The following is a 17,286-nucleotide window of genomic DNA, read 5'->3' on the forward strand; positions in this document are numbered from 1 at the left end:
GCCATGGCACAGAATTCGTCGTGTATGCGTCTTTTCTCCAGCAACCTTTGAGCCCTTTGAGAACAGAGACCTGGCTGACTCCATCTGCAACCATCATCCTTGCAAACGCCCGCCCCACGAAGCCTGGGGAAAGACACTGCCTGCAATCGAGCCCTGGGGACAAGACCGGTGATGAGAAAGAGTGAACAAAACGCCAGGTAATTAAGTGCTGAGCCAGGAAAGACGGGCTGCATGTGTAGACAGCGCTGTGTGGACAGCTGGCCCACCCACACACTCGCCCCAGAGGCCGGCGCAGGGGAGAGGGGAGACCCCAGCGGGGAAGCGGGGGACACGGCCCTGGCACCGTGCGGTGACCATCAGATCCGCCCAAGGAGGACTCTGCAGGGAGAAGGATCAGGGCGCTGAGCAGATGCTCCCAGAGCAGAGCGAACGCCATCCCGAAACATGTGCGAGCAACAAACCATTTGGGAGGTCAGCACAGAGAATGGAGAAAGAACGGAAACCGCCCATTTTCACCTCATTTTGATGATTTCAGGAAACGCTCTGCTCTGGGGCCCCGAGGACGCACCACACTGGGGTGGCGAAGGCCGCAGCGGGGCGTTCGGCCAGCCTGGGTCTCTGCCCCGCGGGGAGGAGGGGCCGTGAGCGCTGACCGCGGGGCTCCCTGGGCCAGGCCAGAAGGGGGGTCCCCCCCCGGGGGATCATCCAGACCCAAATCCCCAGACTCAGTCCTCTAGTGCAGAGAGGCCAGCCTCTGAGCACCAAGGGGCCACCGGCCGGGTCACTCATTTGTTCCTTCATTCTCGCGGCTGTGTGAGCAGGTCCTCAGCCCTCGTCACCCCATGCGGTCAAGGCCTGCATTTAGCTCTGGCTCCCTGACTCCCCCATCACAAGGCAGGCACCATGGGGGGCGGGCAGTGTCAGACCCTGCTGCCCCAGGAAAGGGGCCCCCACTCACCCAGAATCCCTCCTGCTCTGTCCCTTGAACCCTCTCCTCCCTCCCGTCCTCCCACTCCTGGGCCCCCTCCTCCAGGAAGCTCTCCGGGCTCCCTCACAAGAATCCAGCTCAACTCCTGATCAATCCACTGGTCAGTGAGTGGCTCTGAAGGACACGATGGGACAATGCCGTTCCCATCTCCCAGGCCACGGGGACCAGGAGAGGAGGGGTCATTCTCTCTTGACTCCACTCTGCCAGCCTTTAGTTGTCTTATCAGCTTCCAAGGAGGAGAGCTGGTTCCATCAGCCCCCGACTCCTGGCCTCTAGCACAGAGGGGCCTCCAGAATCAGCCTTGATGCTCCAGGCCTTACTCGGTCTCAGTCTAGAGGGCAGCCAGGAGCAGGGTAGGGTGGGTGTCTGCGGGCTTTGGGGGGAGGACGAGTCAAGGTCATGGCCAGCTCTGGGACTCCCGCCCGTGCCTGGCCAGGGGATGAGGGGCCAGGGAGCGCTCAGGGGAGGGTATGCCAAGCTGGAGCCCAGGCAGCCAGACATGCCCGTCGGGCCACAGGGGACAAGATGAAATGCTGGAGTTAGGGGTGCCCACGAGCAGGTGCCTTGGGCCAGGGGGTTCCCGACTCCCTGTTTTCAGGTTAGACAACCAAGGCTTTCCCATAGCCCTTTAAAAAGAAAGAACAGGAGTTCCCGTCATGGCGCAGTGGTTAAAGAATCCGACTAGGAACCATGAGGTTGCGGGTTCAGTCCCTGCCCTTGCTCAGTGGGTTAACGATCCGGCGTTGCCGTGAGCTGCGGTGTAGGTTGCAGACACGGCTCGGATCCCGCGTTGCTGTGGCTCTGGCGTAGGCCGGTGGCTACAGCTCCGATTCAACCCCTAGCCTGGGAACCTCCATATACCGCGGGAGCGGCCCAAGAAATAGCAACAACAACAAAAGACAAACGACAAAAGACAAAAAAAAAAAAAAAAAAAAAAAAAAAAAGAAAGAACAACAGGAGTTCCTGTTGTCAGCGGTTAATGAACCCAACTAGGATCCATGAGGACAAAGGTTCGATCCCTGGCCTCGCTCAGTGGGTTAAGGATCCGGCATTGCCGTGAGCTGTGGTGTAAGTCACAGATGCGGCTCGGATCCTGCGTTGCCGTGGCTGTGGTGTAGGCCAGTGGCTACAGCTCTGATTCGACCCTAGCCTGGGAACCTCCATATGCCCCAGGTGCAGCCCTAAAAATTTAAAAAAAAAAAGAACAACAAAAAAATCAACCGAGTAGAAAATTCTCCAGGATCTAACATGCTCTCGCTTCAGAGAAGTGTGGGCGCGTTCGCCTTGTTTGAAAGGGAAGGGGAAACATTATCTCCAGCTGTTCTTTGATGTTCCAGGCCAGATGGTCTCAGAGAGATTTATCCGGGGCCGCACAACCCACACCGAAGGAGCTCAGCCTGGCTCAGAGGGAGAGCTGCTGAGGGAACGGCTCTGGGGGAAACCAGCCATGGGGCTCACTGGGGTTCGGGGCTGGCTGCTCGGGGGGGCTGAGCCAATGATGACGGCCACACGAAGGCTCATCAGGGCCCAGCCCACCTGCCAGTCAGATACGGGTGCTCAGCTCACAGCCCAGCCCCCACCTCACAGGGCTCCCAGGAGCCAGGGCAGCCCTGCCCCTGCCAGGCTGCAAAGTCCCCATTCATCCCTGCAAACCAAACTGAGTGAATTCCCCACCACGGATCTCAGTCCGCTTACCTCCCCGACCGGCCCACCAGCACTGGGCTCTACGTGCTGAGCTGGGGACTGGCAGGGCCCAGGGGCCCTTTGTGAGGCCTCCAGCTAACACCGCGCTAATCCCAGGATTTGCACAACTCTGCAGCGCTGGGTCGCTTTGCATTGTCTTCCAGGGGAGGACAAACCCTGGGTGCGGGGAGGCCAGCGGCTCTGAGAAACACCCACAGGGAAGCCAGCTCCAACACCCAGGGCTTCCTGGCCGGCGGTGCCAACCCCCGCGCAGGTTGCTGGTCCCTCAGGGAGCTGGACAAGGCTCTGGCCACCCTCCCCAGAGAAGTCTGCATTTGCCCACGACTCCTAGCACCCTGGCCTCGGCACTCAGCCCAGAAGCCCCGTTAAGACCCCAGGGGACCTGGGACCCCCAGACCTCCAGCCTGACCCCTGCCTTCACGTGACTCCTTTTCCAACATCCCAGCCCTTCCTCACGCACCCCTGCCTCCCCCGACACAGCCGAGCCCAGGGTTCGAGGACAACCGGATGCCCCCAATGTGCCCCTGTGTCTTCCCACTGCAGCCTCGTCCTGGACCCCCAGCGGCCTTGCACTGTGCCCAAGGACCTCCTGGCTCCGTGTCCCTCTGCGCCCCCCACTCTGTAGCCTCCCTCGGCTTCACCCCAGGCTGCGGCCCACCCTGGGACAATGGATCCAGAAAACAGGTTTCTCAGGCCCTGGAAACAAGCTCAGGCCACCTGGGCACAGAACTGTGGGGTCCCAGGTACCCCAATGTGGCCTGAAAAAGGGACCAGCTCCAGGGGCCCCTTCTCCCAGCCACACAGACCCCAGCTCTGAAAGCAGAGCTGGGCCCTCAGACATGTGGGGCCAGCACAGGGCCCCCAAGCAGCCTTATGGGTCCCCCGCGCTGCCTTAGCCCCAGCCTAAGTCCACGGCTGGCCTTGCTCTCAGAACCACAGAGAATACCTCTCACAGCTGCTCCTCTGTCACTGGGTTGGAAACACAGACTCGAATCCTCCAGAAGCCTCAGAGGAGAGCCTGGGAACACAGCCCATGGACACCAGACAGGGAACTTAAGTCACGTGTCACTTAGCACAACCCCCACCCACCACTCAGCCAGGGCCAGCGGCTTGCCCAGGGCCCCAGACCTTAGGGGGGCAGCAGACTCAACTCCCAAGCCAGCAGTCCCACCCAGGGACGCCTCCCGGGGAGAACAACACAACAGCAGCTTCACGCAGGTGGGGGGGCCCCCGGGGTGAGAGGGGTCGAGGGCACCCAGTTCCCGGTTCTCAAGTTCCTCCTGCAGCCGCTGAGCACCACGTAGGAACCCCCCACCCCAGACAGGCAGCGGGGGTGCGGGGTGACTGCAGGGCCTCTGCCCTGCCTACCAGGCCCAGAGCGGACACAGAGAGGGAGCCCACAGGCATCCAGGGAGGTGGGGGGATGCCCCAGAGAGGGACAGGGACCAGCTGAGTTTAGGGGACAGTGGAGCCGGGCGCCAGATGAGCAACTGCACGTTTGAATCCAGAGCCTTGAAGACGCTACCGTCTGTGGCCACAGTGGCCATAAAGCTGGTTCTGAGCATCTCAGATGCCCAGCCAGGCATGCGGACTTTAGCCAGGGGGGCCAAGAAGAGGAGGCAGCCATGGCCTACCTGTCTCCAACAGACAGGGGCTGCCAAGCAATAAGGAAGGCTGCTGCGGGCATGCACAGAGAAGGGCTCTGCCTTCTAGAGAGTTTGCTGCTTCCTGCTGCTGACCTGCAGCAAACAGGAGCTCATTCACCCCTCCCCACAGCCTGAGTGGCCGTGACACTGACTCCCATTGGACAGGTGGGGAAACTGAGGCTCGGAGAGAACCAGTCACCTGCCTCAGTGCAGAGAGCCCTTGGGGCCAAAAAGGGGGCCACTCAGGGTCCCGGCGCCCCTAGGAAACCCCTTAGGGCCTCTGGAGGAGAGGCCGCACACAACGCTCGTCGTTGTCACCACCAGAGAGAAAAACAGCATCTACCCGTCCCCCCGAGAGGAAGACTCTGGCTCCTAGAGGCCGTGAACATGCACAGGTCCAGTGGGGTCCAGGGTGGCTGGGGAGATGGGGGTGCCAGGCCAAGGAGCCCCGGCCATGGTCAGCCTGGGGCCGGCCAGCAGGTGTCACTGCAGCTGCAGGAAGGGGCACTGGGTTCCAGGTGCCCCGCGGACGCCAGCAGGCCACTGTCCACCCCCATGAGGACTGGACTCACGCTGGCCTCAGGGGACACCTGGGACCGGCTTCCTGTCTGCAAGGCAGGACTGCGCCAGCCGTGGAGGGCTGCCGTCTTTGCCTGCACGCGTGGGATGGGAACACGGGCTGTGCATTGGGCCCCGTCACCTGCCACCCGGCAGTCCCACCACAGCTCAGCCGGGGAGGTGTCAGTAGGCCCACCCGGCCAGTGAAGACACTGAGGCTCAGCCACTGGTTCACGTGAAGAGTGGGGGCGCCGCACCCAACACTGGGCGCTCCCCACCCCCAACGGACACAGTGATAAATTAGGGTGTCATATCATCCTGCCCACGCAGACAGAACGGGCATGGCCTTCAGGCGCCCCCAGCCCAGGCCCGGGGCAGGCAGAGCCTCAGACCGGGGCGTGCAGTCCAGCCCTGGCCAACACCCCCGCTTGCAGGTCCTGACCCGGGCTCCGGCCCCTGCTGACCCTCCCCACAGCCGGGTGGCTTCCACGGGCATCGAGCCTTGGCCGGCCCTGGGCTCCACGCCCTGCCTCTCCGCCCCCACTGCCAAGGCAACGTGGCACCCGGCCAGGGCTCTTCATCCTCAGACAAAGCCCCAGAGCAAACCACCCGGCTGGCCGCCCCAGCTCAGGTTGCCGCCCGCAGTGGCCCTGGCTGGGAGGCAGATTATTCATGGAAATCAGGCCTCCGCCATGTTCCCTGGGCTTCAGCGGGGCTGGATTCACAATCGTGTCTTTGTGTGGGCGGCAGTCATGCTGTCTCTGGAGGGGAGGGGGACGGGAAGGCAGGAGGAGGGAAGGGGGAGGGAGGGGGAGGGGAGAGGAGGAGGGGGAGGAGGGAGGGGGAGGGGAGGAGGGAGGAAGGTGTGGGGGTAGAAGGGGGAGGAAGGGAGAGAGGGTGGGGGAGGGGAGAGGAGGGAGAGGGAGGGAGGGGAGGAGGGGGAAGAGGGAGGGAGGGGCAGGGGAGGAGGAGGGGAAGGGGGAGGAGGGAGGGGAGGGGGGTGGGGGAAGAGGGACAGGAGGGGGCAGGAGGAGGGATGGGGGAGGAGGGAGAGGGCGGGAGGAAGACCAGCTGGGAGATTCCCCTTTCCCACCGCAGACACTGGCTGGGGTGGGGGGACAGAAAGGTCTCTCCCTCCGCCCTGCTCCCCCACCGCCAAGGGAGAGTGACGGGGCTCCCCAACAAGGGTGCTCCCCGACAAGGGTGCCCCCTGCGTGCTGTCACAGAGGCCCCACTGATGACCTGAAGGCCTCAGAGGTACAGCCCAGGGTCTCTGTCCTGGGGACAAGGACAGGGCGACAACTGGTTCTAGCCCTCGTGGGGTTGACAGGCAGACAGCAAGGTCCAGGCCGGCTTGACGACTAACCAACTGCCGCTCATCTGGAGTCCAGATGGCCACGGAGCCCAAGAACCAGAGAGGTTTGCAGGATAAAGAGCAAAAAAAGAGGGTGAGGATTTTTTTTTTATGAATTTCTGGGAAATGAGATCCAATCAGGCCAGAGAACCAGCTGATAGAATTTCTGACACCTACAGTCAAACTGGAGACGGCTCTGTCCAGAAACCCACCGCAGCCTTTACACATAAAGTCCCACCAACCCTGACCTCGGCAGGCAAGGCTGTTCAGGTCTGGCCCAGACCCACCTCCTGCCTCACCTTCCCCTCCATCCCTCCACCTCCCAGCCGGTCCTGCTTACTCCAGGGGGCTCTCCGTTCTCGAATGTGACAGCCCCACACCTGCACCCAGGCCTCTGCTCCAGATTTTCCCTCTTACGTTATACAGCCGCCCCCCGTCTGCCCACACCCAGGACCTCCTGCCCAGCCACACTGCTTCCCAGAAGCCCACCCAGATCACCTTCCCCCCACCCAACCCCACTCCCGGGACCTTTCTTGGCTGCGGCACATCAAGGACTGTGTGTGCACACGTGTGTGGTGCTCAGAACCCCTCGGTTAGTAGACCGTAACCACAGCCAGCCTTCCCCACCCGCTGCGTGGACCTCACGAAAGCCGGGCCGGGCGGGGGGCAGAACTCGGCACTGCGGCCCAGAAGCGAGGGAGGCCATGAACAAAACCAGAATGAATCACCAGGAGTAATGATGAGGATACAGCTGCCCAGAGAGCAGGAGAGATGCCAGCAGCCCAGGCCCTTCCAAATGTGCCCAATGAGGCCTGGGCACGGGGAGACCCAGCAAGTTTCTGCCAGGGCTGAGGAGGGCCGCTCGTAGGCAAAGAGCCGTCACAGCATCGAATCTCCACCAGGGAGCCGCACTCAGTGACACGCTCCTGGAGGGACGGGCCACTGCACCCGCCTTGGAAAGGTCACCAGCTCGGGGAGCCGGAGCCCCCACGGAGCAAGAGGCGGGCTTACACAGAGCCCCAAAACAGCGCCACTTCAAGGAATCCCTTCCAAGGAAAGACTCCAACATCCCAAAAGTGGTATCGCCATACTCTCGGAAGAACTAAAAATAACCAACCGCAAAAGAACAGCTGAATAAATCTGGGACTACCCACTCGATGGCAATGTAACCCACTGTCACCAACAATACCTGCCAGGCCTGCGGAGGGACAAGCGGAAAGGACATGGCACAAAGCTAAGCGAAAAAGAAGCCAGGGCAGGAGTTCCCGTCGTGGCTCAGCAGTTAGCGAACCCAACTAGCATCCATGAGGACGTGGGTTCGATCCCTGGCCTCGCTCAGTGGGTTAAGGATCCGACATTGCCATGACCTGTGGTGTCGGTCATAGGCGCGGCTCGGATCCTGCATGGCTGTGGCTGTGGTGTAGTCCAGTGGCTACAGCTCCAATTGGACCCCTAGCCTGGGAACCTCCACATGCCACCAGTGTGGCCCTTAAAAAAGACAAAAAGACCCCCCCCAAAAAAAGAAAGAAGGAGAAGAAGCCAGGACACCAAGGCGTGTGGTCGGGGAAGGTGCAACCCCCAGACTCTTAAAGGGAAAAAAGACTGGACGGAAATTCACCAAAAGAACCCGCAAGGGACTGTGTGGGTGCCGTTACCCCGGCAACCCTCCTGCTTCCTGCTTTGCTGTATTTTCTAATGAGCACACACTATTTCTCTTTTTTAATTAATAAGTGTCTTCTGGATAAAAACATTCAGCACGCTGCCAAATTTCACGGCCGGCGTGGGCTCCCCGCCAGCTTCTTCTTTAAGGCACCCGGACAGCTTTCCCAGGAAGCGCTGGAGCTTGCGGGCCCGTGAGGACCACCACACAGCCACCCCCACCCAGCTCTGGCCAGCCCAGCAGGAGGCAACTGGGTGGCAGAGAGACGTCACCCAAGTCCACAGACCCCTCCCTCCCGCAGCTCATTTCATCAACAGCCCACCTCCCCCTCCCGTTACAACTGCAGGGGGGGGACGCCAGAGACAAGAAATAAGAACCTCCAACACATACAGCCTTTGTCTGCTGGCAACACGGAGACCCCCCCCCCCCTTCCCAGGCCCAGCCGGGTCCCCGTGAGTCCATCTAATTGTGGCCCCCGGGTGCTGGACGGGCAGGAGAAGCGAGGAAGAGTGGCCTTCTATACCTACTGCAAGCGGGGGTGCTCAGCTCACCTGCCTCTGCAGGAGACGGGGGCCCAGGGCACATGGGCGTGAAAGGGCTGCGTCCCGACGTCACTCAGCCTGCAAGGCCGGTCTGGTTCTCCACGCGAGTCCCGGCCCCGAGAGACCTCCTCCCCAGACCACACCACCCGTGCGCGCTGCCTCCGGCCCTATGGGACCAGTGAGGACGTGGAGCCCAGCCTGGACGTGGAGGCCTTTAGGTGACATGGGACAACCCAAGGGCCTTCCTGTCTGCCCATCATCAGCCTCCTGGTGTGTAGAGACAGAATTTATGCTGCAGTCTCTGGGCCCTGGTGGAAATCCCACGCAGAGACGTGACAGTGACGGGGACACAGCCCTTCTGGCATCTCAGTTACCCTCCCTCATTCGTCGGAGACTCCGACAGGCCAGCTCTTACTCCTCCCCAGACTCAGGTCACTGACCGTCACACTCACACCCAGGCGTTCCTGCTGCTCTAGGAGAGACACTGGCCTGAACCCTCGGGGGGCCTGGTCCTCAACCTCCACAGGACTTTCTCTGCCAGGAAGGGCACCGCGTGCCCCTGGGGTCCAGCCAGAAACCTGCGAGCCACGCTGGATGCCTCAGCCCTCCAGCCCCCCACTCCACCCCATTCCTTGGACTCTGGACACCCCGCCTCCAGGCAGCCCCGGCCCTGGGTGCACAGCAGTGGCTCCTCCCAGGCTCCACCTCACCCGTTCTGCACCTGCTGCCAGAGGAAGCTGATGGAAAGCAAGCCTGATCGTAGGCCCGTCCCTGCTTTTGCTAAAAATCTCACTGGCTACATGGCCCTCAGGCTCTGCACTCCCTTCTCCTGCCCCATCCGAATGCCCCCACTCAGCTTCCATTTGTGTTCCAGCTGCCTCTGCCTTGAGCAGCCATGGCCATTCCCACCCCAGGACCTTTGCACGTGCCATGCCTTCTGCCCAGAACCCTCCTCCAGGTGCTGCTCACTCAGCCACCTCCCACTGGTCCTTTGGGTCTCTGCTAACCCGGCCCCTCCTCAGAGAGGCCTCCGGACCCCCGGAGGACACGCTCTCCCAGCACCCCGCACCTTTCCAGCGGTGCTCACGGCTGGTGTAATTAAATCACTCACCGTGAAATTAGTTCTTTAATGTCAGCGTCCCGTGCCAAGTGGGCTGGGACCACGTCAGCCTCGTTCTTCACTGTCTCCTCAGCACCGCCGGGCTCAGCGCAGGCCCTCAACCTTCCTTCACTGAACGAATGAATGAAGCACAAAGGCTGCCTCGTGCAGTCACTTCGGGCAGCGATCGATTCAGAGCGCCAGCCCTGCCCCCACTCCCCAAGGCGCACGAGAGGACGCAGGCGCCGGCAGGGAGCCCACGGGCCTGGGCTCCCGGCTCCATCCTCCCACTGAGCCCGTGCGGTTCAGAGCGAGCCTTTGGCCCTTCCAGGCCTCAACTTCCCGTCTGGCCAACGGGGTTGTGGGACCAGGGGACTCGAAAGGGCTCTCAGCACTTCCATCGACTCCTGTGCCCAGCACGGGGGTCCAGCAGCCTGGGAGATGCTCACTGCCCAGAGCCCAGGAGTCTCCGCAGGAGGTGGGCACAGGGGGATGGCCCAGGGGGCCACCGAGGGGCAGCCTTCGTGAGGAAAGCCCACTGGCTGTAGGGGGGCAGGAAACGCCCCCCACTTCCCAGGCGAGGAAACAGGTCTGAGCAGAGGCAGCAGCCGCACCTCCCTCTCCAGCCCCCCATTCCAGCTCACGGGGTCCAGGGTCAGAAGAGAGGGGAGGGTGGGGTCAGAGGAAGTGGAGGGAGCATCTGTGGACGGTGTGGGGAAGAGGGAGAAAGACCCCCCAAGTGGGAGGGGAGCCGAAGGAGCAGGGCCGAAGGTCCACACCACAGCCCCTGGATCTGGTGACAGTCAAGACCCCTGCACAGAGGGGGACGCTCTGTGCTGCCCACTCCCACCGAAAGGGCTGAAGTCAAGGCCATGGGCTGGTGGAGCCACATGGGGGAGGGTCCGGGTCACTGCTCACCCAACCCAAGTGACTGGTCAGCGCACGGAGATGCTTGTTACAGCAGCTGGTGTGGTTGTCCTGACTACTACACACAAGGCAGGGATCCTAACGCCTGCGGGCTCTTCCTGCGGGCCTGTCACTCCTGGCCTGTGATTTGCAGCCAGGGTTGTAGCTCACCCTCACAACAGCCTTATGCATCATCTCTGCCTTACAAGCAGGCACGCTGAGGCTCTGAGAGGCTCAGGGCTCGGCCAAGGCCACAAAGTAAAAGCAGGGACACTGTCCTCTGCTGCCCTTTGACTCCGCCGTCTGGGCGGGATGAGGTGCCACAGTCAGTGTGTTAACAAACACAGAGGCGGAGCCCAGCTCCACGAGGACGACACGGTTCCGAGAAACCTGGAACGGCAGTGGCACCTCGCACCGTCTCCAGGCCAGCGCGGGGCAGCTGGGTCTCACAGGGCTGGCCTTGCTGTGGTCGGAAGCAGCCGGGATCACATCCACGCTGACCACATGCCACGCAGGACCCACCCTAACCTGACTGCCACCAGGGAGGCATGGGCGGGCCTCCGCCCCTCTCATCACCCCAAATCAGCAGCCCTTTGACACCTCAACAGCCAAGCCCAAGCGTGGGGCTCACACTCAGCCGGCAGCAAAGTGTGACACCCTCCCTCCCAACCCCCCAAAATCAGGAAGGGCCAAGACGCTAGCACCCCAAGACGCTAACAGGGCTGGCAGGGACCTTAAAGGGCCGAGTGGTAACCGCTCGCTGCTCCGGAGCCTACCCTCCTGTCTTTCCACAGCGGGCAAACATGACGACCACAGTGACAGCAGAAGATCAGACGGAGGGAATGTCACTCGGTGGGGTCTGGGGACAGGGCTGTCTTCCAGCTCGGTCCCTGGAGCTGCGGTTCTGCTGGTCCTTTCCCAGTGACAGTGGGGACGGAAGCCTTGCCGGCTTTCCCGGGAATTCCCACCAAATCCCAGACATCTTAGGGGTCACGCTGCTGGGCTGTAACAGAGGGACCGGCCTCCCCTGGGGTCAGGGGTCAGAACTGTACCAGGATGGGTCACGCAGCTGCTGACATCCCCATCCCTGGTACGGAGCCCACACCCACCCCCTACCCCCATGTCGCGTCCTCCCCCGGGCCCCCGGGCAGGTCAGGGGTCAACCCTGAGGGCTGCTTTCCCCCGCAGCTGCCACCAGGGGAGTCCAGGTCCCGATGGCAGCGAGGAGCGTGGTGAGGGTGGTTTCCGGGCAGGAGCCCAGGCCAGGCCCGCAGCATCTCGGGAGGACGGCCGCGAGTCGGCTCCCATCTCTACCCGGGATGTGCAAATAGCCTGCTTGTTCTCCCACAAGCCTTCCACAGCTCGCAGCTTTTATCCTTGAAGTGCTGCTGATAAGAGAGTCTGAAAATGCTAATACCGGAGGAAACTCCCTGCAGAGTTATAATGAAAAGCTTTACATAAATTGTGATATTTTACTCATGTCCCAGGCCCGGGAGGGCTTTATTAACTGCGCCTCTGTCTTCGTGGAGGCGGCTGATGATCCACGTTGCCAACTTCAATGACTTCAATGCGTCAAACGTCGCGAGCGCCCACTAGGTGTCAGGCACTGTGCCAGACGCCGGGGGACGCGTCCTTCCGTCAACAAATATGTACCGAGCCCGGCCTCGGCGGGAGACACTGAACAACAACAGGGGCGAGAGCCAGACCTCGTCTGTGAGGACAGACAAGTGATTTCTCAGAGACAGCCTGGTGGGTGCCAAGCTGTGCACTTCCTGAAGGCTTCCTGGAGGAGGAGGAAACATCTGGTTGGCTCCCAAAGAGAAGTGGGCCAAAGAGAGGGGAAGGAGGGCAGAGAGACAAAGGCCAGAAGGGCTGAAGCCCCCAGAGCGTGTCCAGAGACTCACAGACTCAGACTGGCTCAATCGCTAATCCTGAAAGCACCCAAATCCCCAGGAACCCTCCCCAAGTCGCAGCTCGTTCCTCCTGGATGGGAGGTACCAGGGTCACCCCCACTGGATGGATGCTGAATTCCATGGTTACCCCTCAAAGTCTAACCAGAGGGCAAAGGGCAAGACCAACAGAATCAACACAGGAGGCCACAACCCGACAGCTCAGGACACCCCAGAAACCCAGAGAAGAGACAGGAAGGCTTCCCAGAGGAGGTGGCGCCTGGGCTGGGCAGCAAGAAGAGCTCATGCCCACACCTCTGTTATGGACTGAACTGTGTCCCCCACCACCACCCCAAAGTTCCTATGTCAAAGACCTAACCCCCAGGGTGATTGCAGGAGGTCGTTAAGGTTGAGTGAGGTCGGGAGGGTGGGGCCCTAAACCAACAGGACTGCGTCCCTGCAGAGGAAGAGAGGGCTCTCCCGGCCACGTGAGCGCGTGTGTGCGCGTGCACACACACACACACACACACACACACACACACGAGAAGGCGGCGCCTGCACATCGGGAGGCAGACCCTCGCCAGCCGCAGAATCGGCCGGCACCTTGATCCTGGACGTCTGGCTCCAGAACCGTGAGAAATAACTGCTGTTGAGGCCCCAGGGGTGGTTTTCTGTCCCAGCAGCCTGAGCAGACTGAGGCAGACCCCCGCACCCCCCGTCTGCCTCCGGTGGCCTCCGAAACAAAAGCCGTCTCGCGAGGGGGACAGCGAGGCCGGCGTCCCCGGCGGGCACCTGCTCTCAGTGGAAACGGGGCCTCGGGGGTGGAAGGTTCACGTTCTCACGGTCCAGGCGGCCCTTTCCGTCAGGTGCTCATCTGAGAGCACGGGTGACGATTCTGGCTCATTCATGGAGCTTTTCCGCGGATTAACTCGTTAATTAATAAACTGCACTTTTGAATTTGTAAGCGGCGCATCAGAGCCCTGGGGACGGCAGCAGCATCAGATGCAGCAGAATGGCGTGAGCGGGTGTTCAGAAAGGCCCCCTGCCTCCCTGAGCCGGATTCGCCAGCCAGCAACGAGGGCTCCTCCTCCCGCACGTCCAGGGCCACTGAACAAAGCCGTCAGGAAAGGCTCCAGAGGGGATCCGATCAGGCTTTTAACAGGCAGTTTCATGCTTTCCTCCAAACAGACACCATTTTTAAAACAGCAGAAGAAGCAGCCTTACCTTCAAAGCAAAACCCACCTTAAATAAATCTACGGTGTCCTTCGCTCTTTTATCCCCTAAGACAGGAAACCCACCTCCAGCTGCAAGGCGATCAATACCCTGAATTCCTAAGAAGCTATTTTTTTTCCTCTCAGTCAAGTGTCAAATTAAAGACAGTCAATACTAGTATCGCAGTGTCTTTCTTTAAAAAAAAAAAAAAAAAAAAAAAAAAAGCAAATAATCTGTTGGATGAACTCTAAACCTGTAAAATTAGGCTTTCTCTCCCGAAGCTGGCGGGAAGCAGCTGGCGCCCGGACCCGCAAGCGCCTCCCATGGACGCAGTGGACGCACGTCGGGGCCCTGGCCCTGGCCTTCCCGCAGCAGCAGAGAAATCCCGAGACCCCCCAGAGATCCCAATTCCCGCCCTCGGGAGCCTCCCTTGCGGCGCAGCAGAAATGAACCCAGCTAGGATCGGTGAGGATGCGGGTTCCACCCCTGGCCTTGCTCAGTGGGTTAAGGCTCCGACATTGCCATGAGCTGTGGTGTAGGTCACAGACGTGGCTCGGATCCTGTGTTGAGGTGGCTGTGGTGTAGACCGGCAGCTGCAACTCCAATTCAACCCCCTCGCCTGGGAACCTCCAGGTGCCGCAGGTGCGGTCTTTAAAAAACAAACAAACAAACAAAAAAATCCCTCCTTCGGGAAGCACACAGATGAAGTCAACAGAGGAAGCTGGGACCCTGGGGAGCAGACCCAGAGAAGAAGGGAAGGCTTCCTGGAGGAGGTAGCTCCCGAGCTGGGCTGCAGCCACTGCAAACAAGAAGCGCTCGGGCCAGGGTCCCCCGACTCCTGTCTCTGCCCCCACGGACCCGTCCCTCCTCCATCAGCCCCACTTGCAGCCGCCAGGTGCACCTTCCCACAGCCCGTTCAGAACACTCTCCTCTCACAACCTCCCGTGGCTCCAGGTCCCCGAACCGCCAGTCTCCACAGACGGTGGCCCAGCGTCCTCTCCGTCCGCCTCAGCACCTGCTGGGCCCAGGCCCGCTCTGCTCTGGTCCCCCGAGACCCATGAACACCCAGAGTTCTGAGTTCCAGTCCCCACTCTGTCTGGACCTTGGTGCTCATGACCGGGCCCCCCCGAGGCCTGTGCCCTCCACGGGTACAAAGGGGGCTGGCCTGGGGCCAGTGGCGGCCACGCCGCCTTCTGGCCCTGGAACCAGCCCCAGGTCCAGGCTAGCCCAGCCTGCCTCCCTTTGTCCGGCCGGGCTCCGCAGCCCTGCAAGATGAGAAAGGAAACCGGCCGGGCAGACGGCGCATCTCAGGCTTCAGGGCTCTCAGGTTGCAGTCCAGGACCCCTCCCTTCTCCTGCAGCACCCGCCTTCCCCGGCCAGGCCCCAGGGGGCGGCTGCCTCATCTGCCCCGGGCACCGGCTGCTGCCCCTGCTGGCACCAGCCCCTCCTCTCCAGCCATGTCTCCTGTCCCAGCACCGTCCGGGAGGCAGGATAAGGTGGTCCCCACCCCCACCCCCGCCACACAGGAGAACAGAGAGTCTGAGTCGTGCAGTGAGAACAAGCACAGGCCTGGTGACAACCCTGGTGACTCCAGGAAATTGTTTACAAGCTCATCGGGGTCGGGAAGGGGTGGTGAGGACGGACGGATGGAGGGGAGCCAGGAGGATGGACGGGAGATGGCAGGAAGGCGGGCGGCCCTCGGCCAGCACGGGAGGGGCACCTGCTCGTGCTGACCGTGGACGGTGGAGCTCCTGCCCCACCAGGACCCCCAGGTCTGGACCCCAGAGCGCCGCCCGAGCCCCCCGGGCTCAGTGGGGCCTCACTGCACATCTGAGAGTCGTACCTCAGCAGGGGAATCTTCAATTTGCTCTCGGCTTTGTTTGATAGCCAGTGGCCCATGTGCTCGGGGCCCCTTGGGGCTCCGAAGCCTGAGCCAGAGCAGAAGAGAAAAGGCGCTGACTCGGCTGGGAAGGCTCAGAAGGCCCTGCTGGAGGTCTCGTCTCCCTGAGAAAGGAAGGGCCGAGCCCCCAGCCAGTGCCCCATCGCCCCCCCCCCCCCGCCTGGCCCCCACCCACCCCTCCTGTGCATCCCGCCCCCCTTGGCCAGCTGTCAGGGCTGGAGGGCTGGCTGTAAAACGCACAGAGAGCCCAGGACAGCAGGGCGCTGAGCCCTGGGGGCCCAGCCCTGTCTCGGGAGGAAACTGCTCTGGACAGAAAATTCAAGTCAAACCTCCACCCCACCTGCACCGCGGCCAGGCTGTTGCAGGCTGGGGCTCCTGCACGGTGTGACGGCCAGCAGGTGTGGTGGCCGACTGGCGGCCCCCTAAAGATACGTTCACGTCCCAACACCCGGACCCTGCCGCGTGACCGGATTTGGACAAGGGAGCTCTGCAGGTGTTAAGATGTTAGCGAGGCTGCTGAGTGGAGACCATCCTGGAGTATCCAGGTGGCCCCGAATCCAGTGACAAGTGTCAGGCCCCCTCCCGCAGCTGCTCACGGCCACCAGGGCAGAACTGTGTGAGGCAGCCACTTAATTTCGCGATGGCTCACTGTCGCCTCGCACCCACCCCCAGACCTACGACCTCCGTCTCTGGTGGCCCCCGGCAGGGCTCCCAGGGAAGGCGCCTACAATCTGGACCCCGGAGGTGAAAGATGAGGCCCACAGCACACCCCCTGGCTGCCCTGGCCCAGTCCCTCCGGGACTCCCCAGTGCGGGCAGAAGGAGCCAAGGCAGCCTCAGGCTCCCTCCATCCCTCCCCGCCCGCCTCTCCCAACGCCCCCTCCCCACTCCTCGCTCTGGATGCTCCAGCCAGACCCAGTTCCTCCCAATCACCAGTGTGTCCGACTTATGAACTACGACCTACGATCTACGACCTACATCTGCTGGAAGTCCTAGGAGAGAAAGATGGGACGGAAGCCTCCCGCCTGAGCCCCTGTGGTTCAAAACCCACCTCTGACTCCATGTCGGCCCGTGGGGGGAGGGTCGGGGAGGTGCAGAGGGAAGGAGGCCACTGTGCAAACCCCCAGGCAACCGCCAATCAAAACACCCCTAGAGGGGGACCCTCCCGGAGGGATGCCCTGGAGATGCCCCATCCGGGAGCTGGGAAATGGTCACCATTCCAGCCCCGCCCCTGCCAGCCTTGGCCGGTGTGGCCCAGCTTCAAAGTGCCTTCCCCGTTCACTCGCTCACTCGCTCGTTCCCCTGGCCCTCCGTTCATTCGCCCGTTCAGTGTGCCCACCATGGGCCCAATGAGCACCCCCCGCCCCTGCAAATTCATGGGCTGAGTCTAACCCCCAGTGTGATGGTGTTAAGAGGCGGGCTTTGGGGGTTACGTCTGGAGGGCAGAGCCCTCGCCAACCGGGTTAGTACCCTCATAAGAGGAGGCCCTTCTTCACCACGTAGGATTCAAGAGGGCACGTCTGCAACCCGGAGGGTTCTTGCCAGGGCCGGGCACGCAGGAACCACACTTTCAGTCTCGCAGCCCCCACGACCGTGAGCGTGTGGGTTTCCGTTGAGGATACGCCGCCTCGTCTGTCGCGTTGTCACGCAGCCCGAACAGACACAGGCAGGGCCTTCCCATCACTCCCTCAGCACAGGCTCCATTCACGCATTCAACACACGGACCCACGCTGAGTGCCAGGCGCTCTGTCCCCCCACCTCCTTCAGCTCCCCCCCGCCCTGCTCCCTGTTACAGCAAACCCAGAAGGGTCCCCACCGCCGTCCCCACT

General features: G+C 61.9%; 1 protein-coding gene across 28 annotated transcripts in view; it reads right to left on the bottom strand.

Moving 5' to 3' along the window:
* SORCS2 (sortilin related VPS10 domain containing receptor 2) overlaps positions 1-17,286 on the bottom strand; it is a 507,067-nt gene that overhangs the window by 365,240 nt on the left and 124,541 nt on the right. For 2 of the 28 annotated variants that reach the window (XM_084971460.1, XM_084971457.1), the window contains exon 1: positions 3,639-3,759. The exons of the other annotated variants lie outside the window; for them this stretch is intronic. The gene's annotated coding sequence lies outside the window, so the exon portion shown is untranslated. Of the gene's footprint in view, positions 1-3,638; positions 3,760-17,286 lie in introns of those variants that run through there. 28 annotated transcript variants of the gene reach the window in all.

Source organism: Sus scrofa, chromosome 8, assembly GCF_054392235.1.
Source record: "Sus scrofa isolate SSC_HxYL_T2T_F1_AM1 chromosome 8, Sscrofa_HxYL_maternal_Yorkshire_Landrace_v2.0, whole genome shotgun sequence".
In the NCBI taxonomy this organism is placed as follows: domain Eukaryota; kingdom Metazoa; phylum Chordata; class Mammalia; order Artiodactyla; family Suidae; genus Sus; species Sus scrofa.